Raw genomic sequence first — 10,183 nt, forward strand, 5'->3', positions numbered from 1 at the left:
TCACATGTAACATATTAATAAACAAAGGAATTATACATAAGTACATCCTATATAAGCCTGTCATAAAGTAAGGGGGGCAGAAGACAGGAACTTCTCCCTAGGCCGGGTGGTACAAATAAAACGTTTTGGAATCAGAACTTTGCGTCTCCAGAAATCTTTGACTCGACTGCACTTCGATTGCTGTTTTGAAGAAATTTACCACGCCACAGACTGCAGATTTATGATTGTCTTTAAAACTCACTAAACAAACCCCCTCCACGAAACGCTCCTGAGGGGCGAGCCCCCCGATGCCTCCTGGCGATGACAGAAGGTTCGAAGGAAACGGCTGATCTCCTGAATTTTCCTCTCAGTCTGCCCGTTGCTCTGAGGATGATACCCAGAAGAGAGGCTGATGGTCACTCCCATGATGAAAAAGAAAGCTCTCCAGATTCTGGAAATGAACTGGGGACCTCTGTCTGAGAGGATATCCTCGGGAATCCCATAGTTTCGGAACACATGGTTGAAGTGGGCTTCAGCGGTTTCAAGGGCGGTGGGAAGACCCTTGAGGGGTATCAACTTTCACGCTTTGGAGAAGTGGTTAACGACCACCAAAACACAGGTGAATCCCTCAGAGGATGGCAGGTCCGTGATAAAGTCGACCCCACGGTGTGACCAGGGTCGGCGTGGGATGGGTAGCGGAAGGAGCATGCCAGTCGGTAGATGTCGAGGAGTTTGGGACATGCCACATTCCGGACATCCCTGGACGAACCTTCTGACATCTTTGTCAATGCGCAGCCACCAGAACCGGTCCTGGATAAGCGAGACTGTCCTATTGGACCACAGGGTGGCCAGTGCCCAAGGAGGAGTGGACGGAGTCAATGAGTGATAAACGTTGAGAGGAGGGTACAAAAGTTCTGTTGGCGTGACAGCCCGGCGGAGCAGGTTCAGTGGCGGTGGCATCAGAGATTCTATCATCCAGGGACCATTGGATAGGGCTTACAATTATGTGAGGAGGAAGGATGGTTTCCGACTTCTCAGGGCTTTTTCCTCTGGAGCGTAAAGTCTGGAAAGGGTATCCGCCTTGATGTTCTTGTTCCCTGGATGATAGGAGTTGGTGAAACTGAAGCGTGTGAAGAAGAGGGCACAAACATGCTTGGCGAGGATTTAGACGACGAGCCTCCTGAAGGTACTCAAGGTTCTTGTGGTCTGTTAGTACCTGGAAGGGGTGTTGGGCCCCCTCTAGCCAATGCCGCCACTTTTCCAGGGCCAACTTGACAGCCAGGAGCTCCCGGTTTCCGATGTCATAATTTTGCTCCGCCGGGGAGAGTTTTCAAGAGAAGAAGGCACATGGATGGAGCTTAGATGGTTTCCCCTGCTGCTGAGAAAGCACGGCTCCTACGCCATTAGTGGAGGCATCTACTTCAACCACAAAAGGCTTACTAGGATCGGGGTGGATGAGAAGTGGAGCCGTGGTGAAGGTCTCCTTTAGATGTTGGAAGGCGTAGGAAGCCTCGGAGTTCCAGGTCAGAGATTTAGGCATGGATTGGAGAAGAGATGTTAAGGGGGCTGTGAGGGAGCTGTAATTCCTGATAAAGCGACGATAGAAGTTGGCAAAACCCAAGAAGCGCTGGAGTTCCTTGATGGTAGTAGGATTGGGCCAGGATCGTGCAGCCTCTACCTTCCCCTCGTCCATCTGGATAACCTAAGGGCTGATGTTGTAACCTAGGAACTGGAGGGATGACTGATGAAAGGAACATATCTCAGTCTTGGGTTACACATAGTATTCCCTCAGCTTTTCCAACACTAGCGCGACGTGTTGACAATGGTCGATCTCGTTCCGGGAGTACACCAGAATGTCGATGTAAACGAGGATGAATCAGTGGAGGTACTCGCAGAACACCTCATTCATGAAGCCCTGGAACATGGAGGGGGCGTTGACCAGGCCATATGGCATCAACCGGTACTCATAGTGACCGGTTGGAGTTACAAAGGTGGTCTTCCATTCATCTCCCCTCCGGATTCGAATGAGGTTATATGCGCTGCGCAGGTCCAGCTTGGTGAAGATGGTAGCTCCTCTCAACAGTTCCAAGGCAGCCGGGACGAGGGGAAGTGGATATCGGAACTTTACCGTTATCTTGTTGAGGGAGTGGTAATCAATATGGGGCCGGACACCTCAATCCTTCTTCGCCACGAAGAAAAATCTCGAAGCAGCAGGGGATGTGGAAGGTCGGATGTAGCCTCCTCGATGTACTCCTCCATGGCCTTCTGTTCAGGGATGGAGAGAGGATATATTTTGCCATGGAGCACTGGCTCACCGAGGAGAAGGTCTATCGCACAGTCCCAAGGTTGGTGAAGAGGAAGTTGTGAGGCACAGAGTGGGTAGAAGACATCCTGGAAGTGGGAGTAACAGGATGGGATTTCCAGAGGTGGAACAGATAGGACTCTCGATGGAGGTGGAGTTAAGACAGAGAGGAGGAGATTTCTTGGTGATAGTTGAGGGCCTTGGAATGGGAAGATTGGGGAATCAGGTAGGAAAGCATTGGGAGCCCCACTGCAAGACGTCGCTGGAAAACCAGGAAATGATGGAGGAATGCAGTTTGAGCCATGGGCATCCCAACACGATGTCACCGGTGGAGTTCTCCAAAACAAGGAGGGTGATGGTTTCGTGGTGCAGACACCCAACTTGGAGCGTCACAGGACCCACATAATGACGAATCACACCTCTGCCGATGGGTTTGCCAATAATGGAGTGGATCTTTAGGTTGGGCTGACATGGCTGCGGATGGAGCTGGAGTTGGTGACAGAGAGCATCTGAGATGAAGTTGCCGGCTGACCCAGATTCGAGGAGTGCGAGTACTGTAAGGGAAAAGTTGGGAGCAGTAAGTGTCACACTGGTAGACAAGGGAGAGGAACAAACTTTAAAGTAACATGACTCACCAGTGGGCACGGAGGACGAATGGGACACGCCGAGATGACGTGTCCCTTACCACCACAGTACTGGCACAACTGCTGGCGCTCTGCCGATGATAGCCGGGAAGCATCCATCTGCATAGGCTCCCTGCCTGGTTCTGAAGATTGGATTGAGGGTGATTGTGCAGGAACAGGCGGAGATTGCAAGGCGAGCACTTCATTGAGGCAGGGCTTCATTCGGTTGGCAACTCAGATGGAAAGTTGGATGAAACGCTTGAGCCCCATGGTGTCATCAAATGAAGAGAGATGCAGCCGCAGCGTTGGGTTGAGCCCCTGACGGTAAGTGGTGAGTAGAGCAGTCTCATTCTATCCACTGGAGGCTGCTAGGGTGCGGAACTTGAGAGCGTAATCTTGGATGAGACTTTACCTTGATGAAGATTACAGAGTTGTTCACCAGTGGAATTATCACCCGCAGGGTGTCCAAAAACCTCTTTGAAGTGTCGAGTGAAGCTCTCAAAAGTTTGAGTAATGGGACTGTTTTGCTCCCAAAGTGGTTGGGCCCACTGCAGTGCTCGTCCAGAGAGCAAGTTGATGATATACGCCACCTTAGATCGCTCTGTGGGGAATAGATGCAGCTGCATCTCTAGGGCGAGTGAACATTGAAGCAAAAAGCTGCCGCAGTTCTCCGCCGAACCAGAGTATGGCACTGGATTGACCAAGGGACTGGCAGAATAGACTGGTGAACAAACTGCGGAAGTGTTGTTTGAGATCGGCGGGACAGTGGGGTTAGATGAGGTGGTTAGTGCTCGACGGAGTGTGTCAACCAGCTCCTGGATGGGATCCAGACCTGCTGGGTTCATGATTCTTGAAGGTCTGGTATCCTGTTACAGTAACCCAGACACGAAGATGGTGGTGAACCCAAAACAGGTATTTATTTGAACAAACACAAACATAGACAGCAAATGGCAGGTGAGTGGAGAATGAGCAGATTGGTTCAGGAACAGACAACAGTACTTGATGGAGGTTATTGTATTTGCAGGTAGAAGTATTACTTGGGTTGGAGGATAACATCAAGGGAAGTAGACGCAGGAGAGGAGACTTGGAGCAAACTTCGGAATAGCGCTGGAGAGGAATCGTCATGGAAGCATGCTGGAATGGTGACTGAAGAATCAGGTAAGTAGAAGGTAAGTGAGTCTGTATACTGCTTTGATACCAGACGAAGACTGAAGGGAGAGTGGAGTGTTATATAGAGGAGCTGATTGACACCATGATTGGAGACAGGTGCGGGTGATCAGTATTCAGGGGAGCGGGAAGGTTGAGTGTTTTTGGCGGGAAGGTCAGGTGGATCTGTGACACTTAGACAAACTGGACTGCTTTGTTACTTCCTGGAGGATGTTGTCATTTTGGACCTGGCTAAGAGGAAACTAAGTGAAATTGAAGTCACGCATAAAATTAATACAAATAAAAACAATATTCTCAAAAAAACATGTTTGGTAAGAAACATTTTGATTAGAGAATGGAGGTAAAAAGAGAAACACCTGTGTTTGTTTGTATATGCAATACAGTTGTAAAGCTTGCTGTTTGATTTATGTAATGTACTTGCACAATGACTAAGCCTCATTAGTTCGAATGGTATTTTACATAAAGTTTATTTACTCTGGCTAATTAGAGGCTTATTCAGGACAAGCCTCAGAGTCACTAACCTCTCCAAATTTATATTATATCCAAGCTATTGGAGTTGTGTTTGCTCAATAAACTAGTGAAGACAATGTTCAGTAGATGAGGAAAACTGCAGACAAATGTAAAAGTGGTAGAATAGAAAGTTGATGGAACAACACTTTCTAACAGGTCTGGGTCTTTTGTTCCTCATCCGACGTAGATGTGATCTAACAGCACATTTTATACCCCCCTGATTACTGGCATTTTTTCCACATATCTGTCTAGAGGAATGTAATACTTTCCTTTTTTATCTATCCTAAAATACATGTTTCTAGTCATCATGCTAACCCTGACAAAATGTAAGGACAAAGAGATCATGTTGTCCTAAACAGAATGTAGAACTAGAACTAAAAATCATGATGTAAGACAATGACACCAAAAGGTTAAAGTGTCAGACACCAGTGGAGAAGTTGCTGCTAATTGCTGAAACTTACAGCTGCTAATGTACGCCTCCACACATGAGTGCACTTACTGAATGTTATGACACGTTAGCCCCCGTTGGAACTCCTAACAGAGCTGATAGGTATTCCAAACACTGCCAGTCAGAATGATAAAATGATCTAACTGTTTACAAGTGGTGACATGGGGATGTTGGAGCAGCTACAGAAAAAAGGGGAGTCCAGCAAAGCAGGTCAGCAGCGTATGTTGTTTTTAGAATGCTGTTCCACAATACATGATGCTTGTGTGCTGGTGTTCCAACAAGGCTTTTTGACCTAAGCAGCAAGATGTACTTTTTTATCAGCATTTCCAGGAAAAACCTACGATCTGCTTTACAAGCTAGGTTTTGCTGTGAAAAACAAGTCATAAGAGAGTCCAGTCCTCCCCAGTCACATGAATGCATGCATGTCTATGTTTGCATGTGCAATTGAACACCAGGTTCCAAATTTCAAGCATGTTCGGGTCAGCAATGTTGGCCAGGTGGGCGGCATGTCTGCCTCCAATACGATCTTAGTGGATCTCACTGCAGGGTCCACACTGAGATTATCCTTCATACTCCTGGCAGAATTACAACTCTCCTCCATTCAGAGACATAGCATGGACAAGAATGAAGCATTATTTATTCCCTAGATAACCCCGAAGTGACCCCTTAGAGTCCCTAATACTCTAAGAATCTTAAAAGAATGTGTTCTTCTTTACTACTTTTATTTTGACTTATTACCTGTCACATGACTTTTCTGTCTGTTTTACAGACTGAATGGTCATTGTTTTTTTTTAAATTGGATTATCATGGAATTTCCCATGAGTGATAAATAAATAACTCTTTCCAAACAGAAGAAATGTTTATTATCAGCCGGGAAGAGCATCAGTTTGTGGCTGGAAAACATTTCAAATCTCTCTCTCAGAACATCGAATTTATACCATACAAAGTAGGTGTTTACCATATCCCCCATGCATTAATCAGCTATTCTTTAATTATAACAATTACATATTTGGTTAAATGTCACATTGACCTTTGTGCAGGCATGATAATTGTCCCAAAATACAGTATGTAATTTTGAAAAGAACCTCCTGGTTGCTATATCCTGTTCCAAGGACCAACAATCCTCTTAGTACAAATTGAGTAATTCGAGTGAGAGAGAAAGACCTTTCTCTGTTCAGCATACATGTAAAACACAATTATTCATACAAGAATATACGGTTACAGATATTATCTCAGAATATAAATTATAAATATAGATATGAATATGATTACTTAGAAATAAATGCATTTCATTTTTTCCTTACAGTATATACTGACCTTGCAAAGGAAAAGACTGTATCATTGTGTATCCATGGTTTAAAAGAATCAATTTAATTATATTCTGCCAATGTGCTGGTGGGAGAATCTAGAAATAATTGACACTGTATGTAAGCGACTCATTGTTCAAAAACATCTCTAACCCGGCCAGTGTCACATTGAATGCACTCTGTGTGAAACAATTTTTTCCAAAAAAAAAAAAAAAAGAGGTGTGGCCATTACAAAAAAAAAAAGGAAAAAAAAGAAAAAATAAGGATGAGATACAGGGGGGTGGAATGAGGTCCCAGGTCACTAAAGACCCAACATTAAAAGGTTAAATTAGTTAATTTATAGAATCACTGGATCCTAGCACTGAAGAGGAAGGGACTAGCAAAGGTAGAAGGTTGACTGTGAATACTTGTATGATAATGAATCATCCTGTTATATTGTATCATCCTGAGGGTATCTGTGTATTGCCAATCATTTTTACAGCAGGTCCTCTAATTATAGATGATCTTATTAAAATTGTACATGGTAATCATATACTTTCTTAAGCATTCAGCCTAGATAAGCAAAAATAAGCAAAAGTAAACATTTCTTGGAAGGACGATAAGATGCCTTTATTCATTACCATAAAGGCATAAATAAAACACATCAGTTATCCATTTACTTCAGTGTAATGTGTTATTGCACATGACCATTTGGAGCTCTAGAAAAGAAATTGCTTCAAAAAAATGTGAATATGAATGATTTACAAATTCTCTGTAAAATGAAGATGTACAGTACCAGCTGTATTTATACTATAGTTAAAGCGGTAAATGATAAGGAGGTACTCTATAAGATTCTTTGAGGTTATTGTGATGTTTTGTCCCAAGACAATGGGAATCTTCAGTTTTAATACAACACAGATGACAGAGATAATGTTATCCAGCAGCCTGTTGTTTACTGAACCCAGTCTTCCTGCTAGAGTTAATGGCTGACCATAACTGGTATAGGAGATCAGAACTAGGTCATTTATTTGCAGAATCCATGTCATTTGTTTACTACCAAATTAAACGGTTTCCAAATAATGTATTTCACCAATGATACACACACCAGTATTTTGCATTACTACTGTAGCCTTGTATGTGTTATAAAGTTACCTATGTTTTCTGTCAAGAGAGAAAGTGACATGGTTGTTGAACAGAAAATTAATGGAATTTTGAGTTTTGGAGTCTATGTTCTAAAAAAAAAAAAAAAAAAAAAATATATATATATATATATATATATATATATATATATATATATATATATATATATATATATATATATATATATATTGTCCGTGACCTCTCTCATTTTAGATTGCAGTTGCATCATCCTAGGTACAGAACATCTGTCAGCTGTGCCTAATTGTATGCCCATTGTGACTGCAACTGTGTAGTCTAGACAAGTTTGTGTCCTCTGAAAGACCCCATGCTCCCCAGGGGCTTCAGGATTCCCTACAGCACCTAGCGTTTCCGTGGCATGCATATAGTTAGTCAACACATCAAGAGGAGTTCTTTATACAGTATAAAACTCTATACAAGAAAACATTGTCATTAAATGTGCATAGTCAGATGGCATTAAGGTTACTTTCAATGAAGGAACACAGTGAATCAAAGTAGCAATCATTTCTAATTACAAAGAATCTGTTATTTTGTTATTCATTTATTATTTCTCATTGTCCAACAATGCTGATAATCCAATTAATGCTACAATTCAAAATACGTTAGCAGTTTCAACTAGAAACAAAGCAACCTTTCCATATACAACATAGCCTACTTAGAATGTATGAGATAATGTTACTTATAGGAATATTCCAAGTTTAATAAAAGTTAAGCTCAATTGAAAGTATTTGTGGCATAATGTTGATTACCACAAGAATTTATTTTGACTCGTCCCTCCTTTTCTTTAAAAAAAAAAAGCAAATTTCTGGGTTACAGTAATGCACTTACAATGGAAGTGAATGTGGCAAATGTGTAAACCTTAAAATACTCACTGTTTCAAAAGTAGTCACAAGACATAAACAATATGCATTTTAGTGTGATAAAATCACTTACTGAGCTTTTCTATGCAAAGTTGTTTCCAAATTTACAAAGATTTTACAAAGATTGTGAAACAAGATAAGGGAAACAGGAAACCGAAGCAAGAGTGCTCCCAGTTTGCGACATATTAAACTAGTTCTGGGGAGGAGGGGATGGGGTGAGATGGGTTTGAAATCTGAAATAGTTTTGTGCAGCAAAAAAAAAAAAAAAAAAAAAAAAAAAAGATTTTCTGTGATCATTTCCTTAAGATGTTTGACACCTGTATCTTGTTTTTATTTCGTTGAAATAACTCTTAAAAGGTGAGACTTGCTCTGAGACTCTCAATGCTCTTGCATAAAGGTCCCATACAAGCATTTTAACTCTTATTATACATGATGTGTACTGTATATACAACTGTGGCATGAGGGGGCGTGGTCATGTGTCTGTCTCCGGGAGAGGGAAAGCGGTTTAGGCTGGTCACCTGGGCTGTAATTACACTAACACCTGTCTCTCATTATAGTGATGGCAGAGGGAGACCTGATAATGCACGCCCTGATAATGCACGCCAGAGCATCAGAACGGGAGAGAGAGAGTTACCAGAAGGCACATCTGAGAGACTGTGCTGTGATATAATGAGTGATTATGTTAGCTGATGGTTACCGTCAACTGTGTGTTTTTTCATTAAAAGAACTGACCTTGAACCTGTTTCGTTGTCTCCTGACTCCTCCCTTGCCCACAAACTTAACCTTGTCACAACCACCAACTACACTTAATATGAAGCTGCACCATTTATTTTCATGGGAAGTGACCATGCTTTGTAGTGTAGTTATTGGACCTTTCATTATATTTGTATTACTTATTAAATTTAAAGCTACTATAGTGTTTTGAAAGTTATGTTAGTTAATTGATAGAAAAGTCTGAGAAACCTACAACTAGCTGTCTCAGGATGAGGAACCAAAAAAAAAAAAAAGTTATGCTGAGCCAAAGGTCAAAGCCTGCAACGCTTATCAGATTAATTTTAACATCTGTTGTGATTATAGAAGGTAAAATACAAACAATGCTTGAGATAGCATATAATATAAACTGGTCTTCTTAGTAAATTACAATGTGTGAATTATTTTGCTTAAAAATTGTTTTAAAAAAAAATCATAGTGCATTATTATTATTATTATTATTTTATTATTATTTTTTTAGCATTAGCACAATCATGGTAGATTATTTACATGTGTTTACTTTGTGCAATATCTTTAGAACAAAATGTGTGATGAAAAATTGGCAGCCCAGGCTCTACTGTCTGTGGCTGCTATGAGTTCACTCAGCGGTGGAGTTACATCAGCCTTGTCTATTACCTCTCTGCTATCTGGGGAAGCAGTGCCATGGGCTTGTACAAATCCTCAATGACTACAAGCAGGAAATGTGCCAAGTGTTTACTCAACCTTAGTGACACCTCCAACATCAAGCAATCAGCTTGGGTACACCTGCACTCTGAGTGTCACCTGCATGCATTTTAAAATCACATTTAGACTTTATTTACGTTAAATTTCATGGAGATGCTGAAAAATAAGGTTCGCGCATGTCTATGAATGAAATTATTATCATAAACACCTTTTCTATTGCTCAGTGTCCTTGAAAGAATAAAGGGAGATGTGTATGTGTACCAAAATTGTGCAATAGTTAGGGTGTTGGTGTTTCATAATATGTTTCCTAGTCAGCTTCTTGCTAACCCTCAACAAAGAGCATTTCAGTGAACTGACCTTGACTGAAACAGATATTTCTACAACCCACATGTAACAGAATATTTTACTCTCATTTA

This window comes from Myxocyprinus asiaticus, chromosome 26 (genome assembly GCF_019703515.2).
Source record: "Myxocyprinus asiaticus isolate MX2 ecotype Aquarium Trade chromosome 26, UBuf_Myxa_2, whole genome shotgun sequence".
NCBI classification, from domain to species: domain Eukaryota; kingdom Metazoa; phylum Chordata; class Actinopteri; order Cypriniformes; family Catostomidae; genus Myxocyprinus; species Myxocyprinus asiaticus.